Genomic DNA, 17,731 nt, shown 5'->3' with positions numbered 1-17,731 from the left:
TGGTCAGAACTGGAAAAGATTGCCCAGGAGAGGGGATGCTGGCAAATGGTCATCAATGGACAGATGTAGGAGAGAAAGGGGCTTACTACTACTACCACCACCACCACCACAAGGCCATAAACATTAAAAAGATATTATCCTCTCCACATTAGGCTGAGAGAGTGTTTTACTATGCATCTTTCACCCCAAAGTCAGCCTGGACAGTTTACCATGACACAAAGCCTTCTTAGAGTTGCTAAGGACTTTATCCTTGATGCCCTCAAAACACCTACTGAAGTCAATGGGGCCAGGATTTCATCCACAGGGATTTCAGTTAATAAATGTGCATCCAGTGGAGTATATGGGAGTCTTTCCATTCACTTCAATAGGTGCTGCATCACTGACCAATTGGCCATATCATTATCTTGCTTTCTCCACTTATTTTGGAAACAGTATTATGCCAATTCTTAAATTTTGTATTTTGCCTCTACATCATACAGTGGTGGCTTGTGGAGACAGAAAGATGTAGAAACAGTCAAGTGAATTTAGTTTAAATTGAGAACTGCAAAAATCAGCTGAAAATATGTGAACCCGACAAAAAGAAACACTTGAGCAACAGAACATGCCACACACCAGCAAATCTCCTTTGCAAAGACATAGCAGCCTGGAACCTGGTGTCCCATGTGTATTACTGCTACTTGAAACCAAGTTACATAGAACGTTTCACAGGACAGTCAGTTTTAAAGTCAGTTCTACTGGAGGAAACAACATAGGAGGAATTGTTAGTTTTGCTTGTAAGACTCTGTGTATGTGGTATCTGACACATGATTGTCACCGGTAAAGCCCAGTGAATCCCTGCAGTTTCACTCAGTGCTTGTATTGTGTGAACTCACATCCACTGAGCTTTGCTTTCCCACTTGGATTCTTTGAAAGAAAGTCCAATTCATTCCAAACCACATAGTTCCCCATGATTTTGACTCAAAGCCTGGGACATCCTATCTTCTTTGTATGGTACCTCTTTAATATGTTCCAGGACCATCCCCCCCATTTACTTTTTGATAATATCTGGTGAGGCTAGAGCTGATGTAGTAACCCACCTCCAAGACACCATCTCTTTCTCCTAATGTCTTCAGGTGCCCATACAGCTGTCTGGGGCTCTTCTTCAGAAGTCTTGGCAAAGAAGTCAGCACTGTCAGTCCTGTTGTTACCACAATCCACAGAAGTTATCTCTGAGGGAGATGTAAGAAACCTGACTGTCATCAGATAGAAAGGAAGAAAGCTGTCCTGTAGCACTTTACAGACTAATTCCAGCTGATTAGGAGCAGCCAAAGACAAAGACCCCTAGACTCTGCAATTGTTCTCAGTTCAGAAGAATTTCTCTTTCTCACATTGGCTTGTCTGACAACCCCCTGCTGAGAGCCTTCTGTTAACCCTTTACAGGTATTCATTTACAACATACCCCCCAAATTATGACAGTGATGGAAGTCTACACTGGCTGTAATTTCCTTCAGGAGGCCAACGGGAAAATATAGTTAATAAGATACATGCACACTTAAACATTACTATGGTTTACTTGAAGAATCAACAACACACTGCTTATCCTTCGAGATAAAAATATTTTATAGCTCCTTCTCCACTGTCCATAGCATTTTTTGTTCTCCTTTAGTGGGAGATGGAGGTGATAAACCTCTCATATTCAAGCCAAAGTCATGATAGTTAAGGATAATTGGCACCTCTCAGAACTGGTACCATTATTATTTTACTCATTAATACCAGATGAAGTCCTGGCTCTATTAAAATCAAAAGAGTAGGGCCAGTATTTTATCTTCCATATCTTGCTCCTCATCACCATTAGTGTCATCATATTCTTAATACGATAATTGTCAGTAGGGTTCTCTGGAGGACAATTCCATTTCATGGCAACTTCTAAGGATAATTTTATTCCACATTAGAATAAAAAAAATCCTTCAGAATGTATTTGGGAAAACAAAACAAAACCCTACTCAATCATGTTGAAATATTCATTTCCAAACTGAGAACTTGAGATTTCAGTTTCAGCAAGATTTTTTGGATGGAAGGTACAAAGGTCAGAGAAACTCTGACATTCTATATCCTGGTGGGTAGGCCATCGACCTACAATGAGGGACATTCTGACTTTTTATAGCCTTCTGGTTGTGCCACTGGTCTAAGAGGTGGGAGACTTTCATTCAAGTCCTTGAAATTACATCGAAAATGTTCCCACCATATCCAGTCATCAGTACAAATGACAGCTCTCTTAGAAGCATCCAAACTCTGCTTCCTGGTTATTTGGTAACTGCTAGGGAGTTAAAATATAAATTCCTATTTAATAAAACAGGCATTTATCTTATGGGGCTTGTCTACACTACCGCCCTACTTCGAAGGGAGGATGGTAAGTAGGGTGTTGGGAGTTTATTAACGTAGTGCTGTGGTGCATATGCAGCACTTCATTAAGCAAATCCCCCCCACGGCAACTTCAATGTATTAAACTTCAAAGTGCCGGCTCGTCTCTAGCTGCGGCTCACCCATCGGTACTTCAAAGTACCCGGGGTTTTGAGGAGTAAAGGGACTTTGAAGTACCCTGGGCACTTGGGAGTACTGGCAGGTGAGCCATCGCTAGACACAAGCCAGCACTTTGAAGTTGCCGTGGGGGCAACTTGCACCACAGCGTTTCGTTAATAAACTCCCAACACCCTACTTACCATCCTCCCTTTGAATAGTAACAGAGAGGAAGCCGTGCTAGTCTATACATTATCAAAACAAAAAGCAGTCAAGTAGCACTTTAAAGACTAGCAAAATAGTTTATTAGGTGAGCTATCGTGGGACAGACCCACGTCTTCAGACCATAGCCAGACCAGAACAGGCTCAACATTTAAGACACAGAGAACCAAAAACAGTAAGCAAGGAGGACAAATCAGAAAAAAGATAATCAAGGTGAGCAAATCAGAGAGTGGAGGGGTGGGGGGGGAAGGTCAAGAATTAGATTGAGCCAAGTATGCAGACGAGCCCCTATAGTGATTCAGAAAGTTCCCATCACGATTTAAACCATGTGTTAATGTGCCGAATTTGAATATAAAAGCCATCTCAGTTGCTTCTCTTTCCAGAACGGTGCGATAATTCCTCTTCAGCAACACACATACCTTGAGGTCATTGACAGAATGCCCCATTCCATTAAAATGTTGACTAACTGGTTTGTGGATCTGGAGTGTTTTGATGTCTGTTTTGTGCCCACTAACCCTTTGTCTAAGGGAGTTAGAAGTCTGTCCAATATACAAAGCATCTGGGCGTTGTTGGCACATGATGGCATATATGATGTTAGTAGAGGAGCATGAGAAAGTGCCCATGATTCTGTGAGTAACCTGGTTAGGTCCAGTGATGGTATTTCCAGAGAAGATATGTGGACAAAGCTGGCAGCGGGCTTTGTTGCAGGGAAAGGTTCCAGGACTGGTGTTCCTGGGGTAGAGACTGTGGCTGTTAGTGAGGATCCTCAAGAGGTTGGGAGGTTGTCTGTAGGAGAGAACAGGCATGTCACCCAGGGCCTTCTGGAGTGTAGCATCCTGATTAAGGATAGGTTGTAGGTCTTTAATAATTCGTTGCATCCTCCCTTTGAAGTAGGGAGGTAGTGTAGACATAGCCATGGGATAGAAGTGACTGGCTGGGAGGTTAACAAGATTGAAGACTGATCCCACATCAGACTAGAGCACCCTGACATACACCATCTCTATGACAAACGTATTGTGTATCTTTGTATGAGAGGCACCTCTGCTATTTCTGCTGCTACTGCTTCCACTAATCCTTCTCTTACTCTTTTTTTTCAAGTGTTATGAAATAGATACTATAATCTAAATAGTACCAACCCTACCCACACTGGGGGATGAATATTTCTTACATTTCTTCTTCTGTGTTGATAGGTGGCCCAATAATGAGAAATCTTGGACTGTAAAAACAGCTTTAAAATTAATACTTTCTACTTTGATTAATTTTTCTACTCATTCCAATAGGCAATTAGGCAATTCTGAAATCAAGAAACAAGTCTTTTCCTGAGCCTACTAATCCTTCAGTAAAAACAGAGGATTTGAATGATTCTAATGGACTTTTGGAATTTCCACCAGGATGATTAGCCAAGCACAATATAGTTTTCCAGCAGAAGCATTTGAGACCTTTGTGCTGATTTTGTGCATGGCCTAAGAGAACTGTGGCCTGCAAAATAAAATAGTGCCCCAGGGAAGGATAGTGCTTTTTCTGGTCCCTGACTCTCCCTATAATGCTATTTTGTTGTTGGCCTCCCTCCATATTCTCTGGGTGGGGAGAAGGATCAGGCTGCTAAACGGTTCTGTCAGTAAGAGAGAAGTTATTACTTCTGCAGGGAATTAACCAGAAATCACTACTTTTCCCCATATTTCTTCTGAGCCCACAGCATAAGATCACAGGTTTCAAACATCTGACTCAACTGAGCCTGATGGCACTTGAGTGTGTATCTTGTATGATCTTTCCAGACTTTGATGAATTTAAGACTGAGCAGAATAGCACAAATGGGCAGAAACAGAAATTGTACCTTATTATGGCACAGGCCACTCACAGAGCCTGAGTGGGCAATGTTACAGAAGAGGCAGAGTGGTAGTTTTTCAGATCACAGCATCATACCTTATAGTCCTGCACCGCCAGATCTTTTTGGATTACTCTGCAGCTAAAAATTAGTATTTAGAAAGAAGGAAGAAGCTAAGGTTGCTTCACACTTTTTAGCTTACTCGTGGCACTCAAGAAGAAATTAACTGATAATCAAAAGTCCTTGATAACCACAGAGACAGTTATCACTTTTCAAGAAATGGTAGTGGCTGGTCATTTAAATTTTAAAGTTGCCAAAGAGCTACATAACAGAATCTATTAAAAATGCATTGTATCTTTTATATCTTCATGAAAGAATAATGATTTATTAATTATATATTACATTTATATTTACACAATGGAGAAATAAACATGAACTGACCTCATTCCCTCTCTCTTCTGCCATTAGCATGAATCTGTTTCATGTTTCAAGTAGCCAGGAGATACACACTGCTGCGGCTGGGTCAGCCCACCTATCACCTCGTCTTGAAAAGCCACATGTATGCCCAATCTCACGTACCAGTTCAGCTACATTTACACTGAACCCTAAACTCACGATAACATAGGCAATTTGTGCTATGCAAATTGTGTATCCTATTTCAATTTATTTTTCAAAATAGGCTATTTTGGCATTTAGTGCTGTCTACACAGTGCCAAATGTCAAAATACTGTGCTCTTTCAAGGCATCCGTTACTACTCCTTCAACGAGGTATAGAGGGATGCCAACAAAGTGCACCCAGCACTTCGAAAAATATTTCAAAATACCAGGCACATGTCATAGACATGGAGTAACTATTTCAGGACACACTGGTATCCTGAAATAGCTCTGCAATGTAAACATAGTCTTCTTGAGGAAGTCAGATGACTTACGGAAATATGGAGAGTGAAATGATACAGTTAAGGGAGAATAAGCAGAAAAGCAAGGTAGGTACACATCAGAGAAACTCCTATTGTTGGTGCCACTTCCTGTTCTAGCCAGTTGGAGATTTTGACATGGTACTACCATCATGCCATTGCCTTCTCTTGTTACCATCTATGTTACAGGCATGGTGGGTTTGGGCCCAGAACTCTAAGGATTCATATGTTCCATAAGCAGTAATGCAATCCCATCTTAATTATCCATTTTAACTGTCTAGTTCTCTCCTTCTCCTTGCTTTGCTCCTTCATGAGTCACAAAAGTAACTTTAGAAAAACTTAATTGCCACAATCCTCAAGTATAAACATGTTAGAAAACAATGGACATTCAGTAAGAGATTTAAAAGTAGCAGTCCTAAAACAAAGAAATTTCAAAAATCAAATGGAAAGAGAAATCTCTGAGCTACAACTTATTTGCAAATTTGACTCCTACAACCAAGGATTAAACAGAGACTGGGAGTGGCTGGCCCCTTACAAAAGCAGCTTCTCTGCCCTGGGTGTTTATATCTCCCCATTTGACTCTGACAATGGGCCCACATCCCCTTGTCTGATCTGACTTGTTTTTTTCCTCTTTTGAAACAAGGTACACAATAGTACTTCACCCAGAGCACAATGAAATACAAAAATAAAATAGAGGGGGACATTCTGCAAACTCACAGATGTTCTGACTGTTCTCTTTTTTTAGTACAAGGACAACTCCTGACATTTTACAGATGTCAATAGGATGATTCCCCATCTCCAATCAAGACTTTCAGGATTTGGGTCAAGCATTATTATTGAGCATTTCAGTAATGCCATAATGGTACAAAATACTTCAGAAAACAAAACATAATACACTGTCCCTCTGCTAAAGAGATGAGAGTTTAACAGGTCATATCCCTCTGTGATCATTGTTCTTTACTCTTCTGTTCTTTGCATGGTATAATAGGGTACAAAAATCATTTTAAAAAATATTGTTTTTTCTTCTGATCATTACGAAATCATGCAAGAGGTTGAACCTGTCTGGTTCAGCACTCTCTCATCCAGCAACATCTGTAATCCAATATGATTTTAATTAGCCAGATGACCAGTAAGCAGTGGAAATGTTGTAGTGCTGCTAGACAATATTGACCTCCTGTGGTCTGTCAGATTCTTTGTCAGGTCCTGAGGGTGTCAGATTAGAGAGGTTCAACCTGTAATATAAGAAATGTGTAGCCTCCCTTTAAGTTCAAAGAGATCATGTATACAATAAAGCCTACCAGTTGCAAAGGCATTTTAAAAGGAAACTATCTGAGTTGTTTAGGAAGCGTGGTCCCTTTAGAACTCTAATCCTTTCCTCCTTGTGTCACCATCCACTGTACCACCAGTATGTCGCATGTTGGCAATCAGATTAGTAAACTGTCCCACTTCTCAGAAATCCCCCTGCAAGCAATTGGCTTTCTCCTTCCCTTGCCACATGTACAAAGTGCTGGTGACAGGTGGTTGCTGGTTTCTGTAATTCTGGTAACAGCTCAAGTCAGACCAAGTGGCCTGAAAAAAAAAAAGCTAGAGTTTCTGAAAAAGAAAAGCTCTGGCGCTCAAAGTGCTGAGACAGACTGGTACGGAGAGTCAATACAAAAAGCATTCAGTGCTAAAAGCCAAACCCAAGCTAAAAGAGCGGCTGCCAGGATCATCACGAGGACTCTGCTGCACAGATGTCTCCTGAGCTAAGCTGAAACTGATAAAGGCCCCCCTTTTTAGACAGCCCAAGCAAGACTCAACTATCTTACTTGATTAATAATATTCCAAGAGTCACAGCATACATGATAGACAGCTGACAGAACACAGCGTAGCTGGGACTGGCTGGCAGAAAGTGTTTAAGCTTCGTCATAGCAAACACTCTGAATACCAGATTTGCAGGAATGAGAGGGTTTGGTGCTTTTTGGACAGAAGAAAACTCTTTAGAAGTGACATTTGTTTTAAGTATAATTAGACCGGGAATAAGCTTTAAAAAGATAGCCCTCGCATTTCAGTACTTACAGGAGTGGCCAATGGAATGGAATGGTTATGTTTTTACAGCGCACCTCAGTCTATTTTCAGATGCTTCACAAAGCTAGAAATAGGATTTTGTTAATTGTGGGTTAACAGACACAGTCCATGACTTCCACAAGGCATTTTATCCATTTACCCACCATGACTTTATGTAATCTTTCCCCCAACATGCTGACTCTTAGGTTCATTCAACACCTCACAGGATCAGGCCCTCTGCTCCAAAGCTCTGATTCAGCAAAACACTTATGCCTATCCTTACAATTCAGTGGGTAAAGTGAGTAAGACTTATAATAAAGCAAAAAAAAATTAATTTCAATAGCCTTAAGAATTTGTTTAAAGGAAAATGCCTTGCTGAATCACAGCTTATGTTTTGAGAGGTCAGCTCACCTGCCAAGCATCTGTTAATTCTATTGAAGTCAGTCAATGAACACACAAGCCCACAGAGCAATGGAAGTTGTGTGTTCAGCATCTTTTTGAACACTTGGCTATAAAGACACTCTTGGAACTTGGGAAGTAAATGAAAGGAGAGATGCTGCTAATGATAGCAGGGGATTTCTCAGGAACAACTTTCAAAATATTTTGAAAAGGCGAAAGGTACCGATTTACTTATTTACATGACAATGGAGGGCATGTCTGGCTTTTTATATATTAACCACTCTGTAAGATGTGGTTAGACCACTAGGCCACACGCTTCTCTTGAAGGCCAAACAAAACACATGGATTTGGATAACAACCTACAGAGCAAAACACATGCATTTCCAAAAGCTGTTGCACGATGGCCGGCTGCAACTTATTCTAGAATCATTTGAATTACAATTTGCAAAGGATGGATGTCACTACTCAGACAATCTACTGACTCCAGCATGCAAGGATGAAGTTAATTTAAAAAGGAAACTGTAGGGTCCATCATGTTCACTTACATTAACTTTAAGAAGCATCCATGACAATTATCTGAGCCTTTCTCTTTTTGAACTAAACATTAAAACCCGAACAAAAATCTCGCTTAACTGACCAGTAGGATATTTCACTATCCCTTTGCCTTGGAAGCTCTGATTTCACATTTTGCTTGGCTACAGAATGAATTCCTTGCTCACGTCTCCCCAGTGGGTGATGAAGCACATAATTCAGCACATTTTTGCAGGTGCATTTTCTTTTCAGGACAGGTCTGGATTTGAAGTCATATTATGGTAGGGATGGCAATGAATGTTATTTCCACAACTACCCCACTTATTTAATTCAAGAAAATAATGCTTCAAAAATGGAACTAAGAGTTAAACAGAAAAACAATTGCATCTCAGACCACCCTTATTTTGGTGACTCCTTAGGAATCCTGCTTAGATTGTGAACTCTGAAGTAGAAACAAACATCTGTCAATAACACAACTTGCATGCTGGGGGTGCATCATAAACTAATAAGTAATTCCTAGCCTTTACAACATTAGATAGAGACACATCTTCCATCTTAATACTGGAGGTGAGTGCTTTTGTTAGCTGAGTAGTAGGAATACTCTGCAATTTCATAGCACAGTTCATTTTTGAAACACAAAACCACTTTACAAACCTTGTAACACTCCCTGGAGGTACATATCATGGAAGGGAAAATGTAGACCGAAAAGTCAATGACACATAGCCAAGAACAGGACTTAGTTCTTAACTCTCACTAGTTAGCCATACTTTTATGTATTTACAGTTGTGTGTTGTAATTATCACAGGAAGTGGGGCATTGGTAATGCAGTGATCAGCTCACTGTGCTGAGAATCAGCAATTCTAGGTACCACTGTTTTCAGTGTGTGACCCTGTGGAAGTTCCACAGTCTCTTTGTGAGAGAAATAAAACTTAGACATCTTTGGAGCATGCCTTAAGATTTGTTGGTTTTGAAAATATTAGTAAATACAACTAGTGCCAAGAGCATAAGCCATGGAAGAACTTTCATTTCAGAAAAACAAAAAAAAAAATTGCTAAATCCAAACTTCTGACTCCAAAAGAAAAAGTCCTGTTATTTTGCCCATTTCTGTTTTTTATTTTGTCCATTATAACAAATAAAATGAATTCCAGCCATATAGCTGTGGTTTTCTGACTGCCTTCAGTTTCTGCTTCGATAGCTCTGACTCAAACAGTATTTTGAGACACTGGGCCACATTTATCCCTGATTTAACCATACTGACGTCAATGGTATCACACTCAGAATGGATTTGCCTTATTAATATTATTTGCTGAATGTTCTATCCACTCCCTAAATGAAATTAGTACACAATTTCCTCAACTTTTATTTTGCAGATAAATGGCCTGACTTTGCTATCAGTTACTCGTATTACACCAGAATGACTCTACACCAGTCAAAGGTGTTACACTCAAGTAAGTAGGAGGTGAACCAGTCCTGTTACCTTTGCACTGCTGAATTACAGCCGTCTATCTGTTAGTTTTGTGACATTCATCCACACCACTAGATTTGCTTCATAGTTAAGTTCCCTTTATTTTGTTTAGATCATTTTTGTTCATCACACCAGCCTGAACACAACAAATTAACTCATTTTGCTGCAAATTTACTGTGTTGATCTCAACAATGTGGCTCACATACTGCAGTGCCATTACTCAGAGAATATTGACTTTCTGTATGCCATTACAGAGGATTATCTAATCAGACAATATTGAGCAAATGTTTTTATATTAGTTTTTTTTTAACAGTGACTATATTGATCAATGTACCAGCTGGTCCACCACCCACATCAGAACCATTTATTGTAGAGCTCAGTTCAAGTTCTTTTAAAAGGCACAGCAGTTTGCATGTGTGTCCCTCTTAGAAATCTGTGCTTTAGTTGAAGAGGAGGAACATAAATTAATGTTTTGAAACAAATTTCAAATGGGGTCAAAAGACAGAGTGACTTGTAAAGAAGCATATTTTTATATCATGTAGATTTGCTTTGATACTGTTATTTGCTACCTGTATACACGAGTAGGGATGCCAATCAAGGCTCAAGCCCCCAGTGTTTGGCACTGAACAAAAGGCTTTCAGATGACAATCTTTGATTCAAATAGCTCACAGTCTATGCTGTCACCCATTGCTATATAAACCAAGTTCTGTAGCTTGAGTCATTGACCAATTGTGTGTGATGCTGACAGATGGGGGTTGCTACCACCAGAAATAGAACCTGCAAGCCTAGAGTTTAAAGCCCTGCACACTACCATGTGAGCTAAAGGCCAGCTGCCCCTCTCCTGAGGCTGTAGAGCAGAGACTTCAATCACCCAAGATGAGGGCTCAGTACCTCTGGTACAACACATGATTTACTGTTACTTAAATGAAAGACTAGATTATAGAATATGTTTTGTAAGTGTATGTAATTTGAAGAGGCTTTTGAACTGGCATCTGAGAATTGATAAATCCATTTTTGCTTTGTAATTATCTTGCATGTTCATGAGATGCATGGACATGCACTGCCTTAACTATATTTGACATTTACTGACTGCTTTGGGGAAACAGGTGAGAGAAAGATGCATTGCTTCCAGACAACTCAAATATATGACATGTCCTTCATCACACATATGCTTTGGGAGACTACAAAGGAGTCTATTGTTTGCTAGATATGCACATGTAACTACCACTGATGCTAGAAGGTTCAGGGTCATAGTCACACATTTTCACTACAGTCCTTTTCCCTATTTATGTGGATTAGCCTCTACTTTGCACAATATATCTTGGATATAAGCACCTAAAAACTTGCTGTCCACACTCTAGCAAGACCTTCCTACCCCATCAGAATATCAGGAGTAGTCACAACCATTTTCTGAACCCCAGAACAAGACTGTGCAATGTATCAATACATGCAGATGAAAGCCAAAACTGCTACCACTTCTGCCATTTATTCTAGGAAGTGCAGTTACAATATTCATACACATTTTGGAAGAAGTGCTGTTTATATGTGAAACTAGTCTATATCTAGTCCATTATAACACACAGAAAGCATATACACAAAAAAATCCACTCTAAATGTCATGGCTGTATTAAGTTCACCTGTCTGGCCTTTGGGTTACATTACCAAACTCCAGGCCTTTAGGCCTTTTCATTCTCATTCACTCGTTCTCTGCTATTTTGGGGCCTAGCTCAATTAAAAGGACAAATCCATTCCAGAGTGTATCCTAGGGGCTATAATGAAGTCAGCTGTCAAACTGCCATCATGCAGCTGCCCTACTGCTGTATCTGATGGCCACTTGTCAGCTGTTTCATCCAGTCAAAGGCAAACAAAGGGCCCTTTAATGCCCTGACTTTTTCTAATCAATCTACACCTTTGCCTGTAGGACTTCAACATCTGCTTCAGTGTAATTTGATTTTACATTCAGAACCAGCCTGACCCTATTGGTAAATTAAATCTATCTGAACCCGATATCATCATGCCACCATGGGGTAAATGACTTTGCTATTTTATTTTTGCTTTTCATAGAAGTGAACTGGTCTGATTTTTTTTAAACAGTTCAGGCCTCATAGCACTATTGGAGAGGGGACAAGGGATCCTCTTCAGCAGTACATTTAAAGTAAATCAGGGAGATTCTTATACAGTTTTTGCATCTTCATACTGCATTTCGTAATCACCGCTTACCTGGAAGCCTTTTCTCATCACTCTGACCTTTAAATATAATCTCCCTGAAGAAATTGAATGCTGAATAATTGGCAATATTTTAGAAGCAATGATGCTTTGGTTAGAAACTTGAGCTGAATTGCATATTCAGCTATGTGATAATAAAAAAGTTAGTTCTCCTGGGAAAGGGGAAGAGGAAAAGTAAATTAGACTCAATATAATGTATGTGAACAGTGTGTGAACTGTTTACGAAGAGGTTGGAGAGGTCACCAGTTCATAGAGCAATATTATCACAGTTCACAGGCACAGTTGTTTCTGACTATCCTAACTTTGCAGTGTTCACTTCTTTCATCTTAATAGTATTCTTTTAATTTTAATGTGTTTTCTTTGTACATGATTTTAGAACAATTGCACATAGCTAGATGCAGTTCACTGGCCAAGAGACTAATCATTTAATTACATCTGTTCAGGTGCAAAAGAGAGAGTAGGTACACGCTTGTCTCATTTCTATGTAGCATCACACCCAGTCCTTGTGTGTTCCCTGAACACAAATGCTGGTTGAGTTTATCACTTTCAGCTGTGACAGCGGCCTGGTAGATTCACAGAGTTGAAGCAAGAAGAGATTTTTCTGTCCTCATGTATGTGACAGGCATTCAAGTTTCCCCTAGTTACCCACATAGAGTCCAGTACCTTGCATTTGCTGTCTTGAGCTGAAAAATCAGGAGGTGGAGAATGCACTTCTCTTGATCATGTGTTTCAATGGCAAATGAGTCTCAGAGTTAATTTGCATCATTTCCACTCTAAATTTGTTTGGCTTCAGCTTCCAGAAAATGGTTCTAGTTATGCCTTTCTTTGCTAGACTAAAGAAGCCTTCATTAGCCAGTGTTTTCTCCCTCCACAGATACTTATGCACTGAGTTGCCTCTTGCTTTCTTTTGGATCTGAACAGAAGGAGTTCTTTAAATGTTTCCTCGTAAGGCATTTTTCCCAGCCCTCAAATAATTTGTGCTGCATTTTTCTGTGCCCATTCCAGTTTTCAAACACCATTTTGTACGTATGGACACCTGAACTGGATGCCTTATTCCAGTCTCACCAATGCCGTATAGAAAAGTAAAAAACACTTCCTTGCTCCTGCTTACTGGTCTCCTGTTTCTACCTCTAAGAATTGTGTTAACCCCTTTTGCCTTAGCATCATACTCAGAGTTCATGCTGAATTACCTATTATGGCCCCTGAAGTCCTTTCCAGAGTTACTCCTTCCAGGATACAGTAAAACCCCAAGTTACACAGGGGTTGCATTCCTGCAACCATGTAACTCAAATTTTCATGCAAGTCAGGGTGGGGAGCTGGGAAGATTTATGACAACTTTGTCATTTCTCACCACCCCATTTAATGCATACTACATCCTTTCAAAAAATGTAATTGAGGAAGCTCTGGCATATGCTCTGCTAGGGTGTGTCTATACGGCAAAGATATTTCAGATAACAACCACTATTCCAAAGTAACTTTGCCACCGTCTACACAACACAACTGCTATTTCGAAATAATTTCAAAATAGTAGAGAGCTTATTTCAAATGTGGTAAACCTCATTCTATAAGGAATAGCGCCTATTCCAAAATAGATATATCAAAATAGGGGATGTTTACAGACAGAATAAGGGCTATTTCAAAATAAGCTATAGTGCATCCAAGGGCTGTGCTTCAGAATAGGCTCTATTTTGTGTGGATGTTCTGTTTCAAAATAGCCAAGTGCTATTTTGAAGCACATTTTGTGTGTAGATGCTCTATTTCGGAATGAACTATTCCAGAAATTCTCTTCTGGAATAGCTTATTCCAAAATAAGGCTGCTGTAGGCCTGGTCTACACTAGGGATCAAAGTTGATCTCAGATATGCAATTCTAGCCAGGCCATTCGCATAGCTAGAACTGACATATCAGGATTGACTTTGTTCCCTGGCGTAGATCAGGGACCTTGAGGTTCATGCTGACATCCCTTAATGTATGCATCAGCTTGGAGTACCAGAGTTTACAGATGAGCCCAGAGAGATCTATTTTGACACATCTTCACATATACAGCAAAATCGATCCCCAAAAGATTGATCATTGCATGTCAACCCTCTCACCCCTATAAATACAGACATACCCTTAGTGTCCATTGGAGCAGTCTGTATGACTCAGGCACAATGACAGGGCATCCAGAGTTCTGTAAAGTGGCACACTTCTGCAAGCACCCTCCTGGAAATCAGCAGCATGAAAGCCACAGTCTAGCTGTCTCAGTTTGGTTTGGATGGACTTTGACTTGGGTTGCTAAGATGTAAGCTTTTATCCACTTTCACTGCAGAGAACATGTCAGAGCAATAGCATAACCTGAAGGGGAAAATAAACACCCTTCTTTCCTTGTGCTTCATCTCCAGTTACTCAGTGGCATTTCTCATCTGTCGTGGGCTAACCCTAACACAATTTTACAATTATTGAATAGGTTAGGCCCTTTCTAAGCTGCAAAAGTTTATAGATTGAAACCTTGCCACCACAAGCATTTCAGATGCTCATATTGTTCAAGAAGCTGACGGGGGGAGGAAAAAAGGTCATGTGTTTTGTTTGAGAGCAACCAGCGAATACTGTCTCTTGAACTCTGCCATTTAAAAGAAGCACTAGCCATTAGTTTTAAATGGCGTGTCAAAGTGGTGTGGATTGTGTAAGTAATTTGAGCTAAATGCAGCGCCTGATTACAGGAGTGGAAGTCTGGAGTAATTCTGCAGAAGTAGATAGCTCCTCCAGATTTGTGCTGGTGTAGCCGAGCAGAATAAGACCCATTCTTTTTTATACTGCTGCTTTTTTTCTTTTATAAAATTAGTACTAGATTTAGTTCTCATGAAAGGTGTCTGGTCAACAGAGGTCAAAGCCTTTCAGCTGTTGCTTTATCTGTAATGTTGTGAGCTAAGTTCAGCCCTGCTGTGGTCGATTGCTAATGCTGATGGAGCAGGGACCAATATAGTCTTGTGCTTGAGTGCACCTGCCTGTATACTCTGAATCTTAAAATATTGCAAGGCTGTAGTTTCCTTAAAACAAATGAGTTATCCAATTTTGACTTGAATCTTCTTCAGAATAAACCCTTAGAAAAAGCTCTCCTGATACTACCACATCCGTTGTCTGTTGCACAGAGTGATCAACAGCAGTCAAGTAGTTTAGGTCCTCATTTCAAATCATTTCCTTGAGTGGTCTAAGTGAGAGGCTGCCACATTCAGCAGGGCTATGGATTTCCCCACAGAAGCCGTGTTCCAAAGAAGTTGTCAACCTCCTACACATAGGAGACAGGTTTCTGGCATGCTGTCCCACAGTTGTAAGATTCGCTTTCAAAAGAGATCAGAACAACTAAGACTTGTTTCAGAACCATGACTTCTACCAAGCCTTTTCGCAATAACCCTGCCAAAAAATGTTCCCAAACATGAAGGAGGGAATTATACTGCATCCTTTGAGCTCCTGGCTTCAGGGCTGACCATGAGCTGGGCGGTCAAGTTGTCACCCACTTCTGAGAGCACCAAATTGGGGGGGCGGGGGTGGAACAGGAAGCCAGCATTTTCCACCTAGGGCAGAATACACATTTAGGGCCAGACCTGCAAGACTTCTTGTCTTTGTTGGGATCCATCTCAGTGTCTCATCAAGTCTAACGCTCTCTATGGATCCACATGCTCAGCTGAAGCTTTGTGCATTTCTGGACTTCTCCAGGATCAGTCAAGAATTAAAATACTGGCACCTGATGCTGTGCAGTAGAAAACCTACCCAGCTTGTGCTGAGTAACTATGTAACCTGTCCCTGAATGAGGTACTAGTATAAATAGGTTCTAAGAATGGTACAGAATTTTGGGACCAGGATTGACAGCTGACTCCAGCGTGAGTGACTTTTCCCAAGAGCACTATTAGAAATAAAAATAGTGGGCTCCCTCATTTCAGGAAGTGTGGAAGGGAGGGGTGTTATATCTTAAATTAATAGTTTTGCAAAATAAAATGCACTTTACAGTTGCAAGGAAAGAGTTACTTTAAAAAAAACCTCTTTATAAATTGTTGTTAAGCAATGAAAATAGTGTTTGTTTCACTTTAGGTGCAAATGCTTTTTCCATAAAATTTGTGCTGTTGGATGAGTTTTGACAGCTGTCAGAACTGCCAGATTGATAATCCTTCCATTCTGTCCCTAGAAATTTACAGAACAGATTTCTACAATCTAAGTATCCTCTTTCAGCTGTCTTAGTAAGATAAAGTTACTGTTTGTTTCTGTAACTCTTCCTTTTGCTACTTACTCTATCATCTACATGGAGGGGTTGGTGTAACACTACCACACAGAAAACAAACCATGGAGCAAAGTTCTGTGCACAGTTACCTCCTGTGAAAATCTACTGACAACAGTGGGCTTTCCTGAGGTTTAGACCTGCCCCAAGCAATTTCTTTAAGGAAGAGGAATGCATTAAAACCTTGTATTTTTTATGAGAATCCTATCAGAGAAGACACTGCATGCTCATCTGAGATTTGGACAGGTCCATTATACTTCTTGAAAAGGAGAGGTCTCCATTACTCAAGATACAGCTGTGCCATGATGTCATGCCCTTCGTTATCATGTCAATAGGAGAATGCCCTTGGCAGAAGTTAGAAAGATGAGTAATTTGGAGGCAGCTCTCTTTTCCGGTTGGTAAGGGGAACCCAACCCCCAAAAAACAATTAAACTAAAACTACCCAAACCTCAGAGCTAGTTTAAAATTAGAGGGGTTGGACTCTCCATTTCAAAAGAAGCCACATATTTAGCTTCATCTTACCCAAACATCCTTTCATAGAAATAAACAATGTCACACATAGGCTACGTCTACACGTGAAACCTACATCGAAGTAGCCTATTTCGATGTGGCGACATTGAAATAGGCTATTTCGATGAATAGCGTCTACACGTCCTCCAGGGCTGGCAACGTCGATGTTCAACTTTGACGTTGCGCAGCCCAACATCGAAATAGGCGCAGCGAGGGAACGTCTACACGCCCAAGTAGCACACATCGAAATAGGGATGCCAGGCACAGCTGCAGACAGGGTCACAGGGTGGACTAGCGCGTCCGGGGCAACAGCTAGCCGCTCCCTTAAAGGGCCCCTCCCAGACACACTCAGCCTGCACAGCACGCGGTCTGAGGAGCCATAGGCACACAGACCCCGGGCGCCGCAGTCATGGACCCCCAGCAGCAGCAGCAGCAGCAGCAGCAGCAGCTAGAGGTCCACCCAGCCCTCCCGGCAGGAGCAGGGCTTGCCCTGACCCATGCCATGCGGGAGGCAGCTGAGCACCTCCTTGCCCCAGGGGAGGAGATGCCCCCAGGGCAGCAGGACTCAACCCCTACCCCTGCAGCACCCCGCCCCCCCCCCCCCCCGCCTCACACGCCGGCGGCTGTGGAGCTACCCCACCAGCACCGACTGGTGGGAGCGGCTGGTGCTTGGGGAGTGGGACGACGACCACTGGCTCAGGAACTTCAGGATGAGCCGGCAGACATTCCTGGAGCTGTGCCAGTGGCTCACCCCCGCACTCAGGCACCAGGACACTGCCATGCGGCGTGCCCTCACAGTGCAGAAACGGGTCGGCATCACTGTCTGGAAGCTGGCCACTCCGGACA

The sequence above is a fragment of the Carettochelys insculpta genome, chromosome 2, assembly GCF_033958435.1.
Source record: "Carettochelys insculpta isolate YL-2023 chromosome 2, ASM3395843v1, whole genome shotgun sequence".
Lineage (NCBI taxonomy): Eukaryota > Metazoa > Chordata > Testudines > Carettochelyidae > Carettochelys > Carettochelys insculpta.
Note: the sequence above shows the minus strand (reverse complement) of the source record.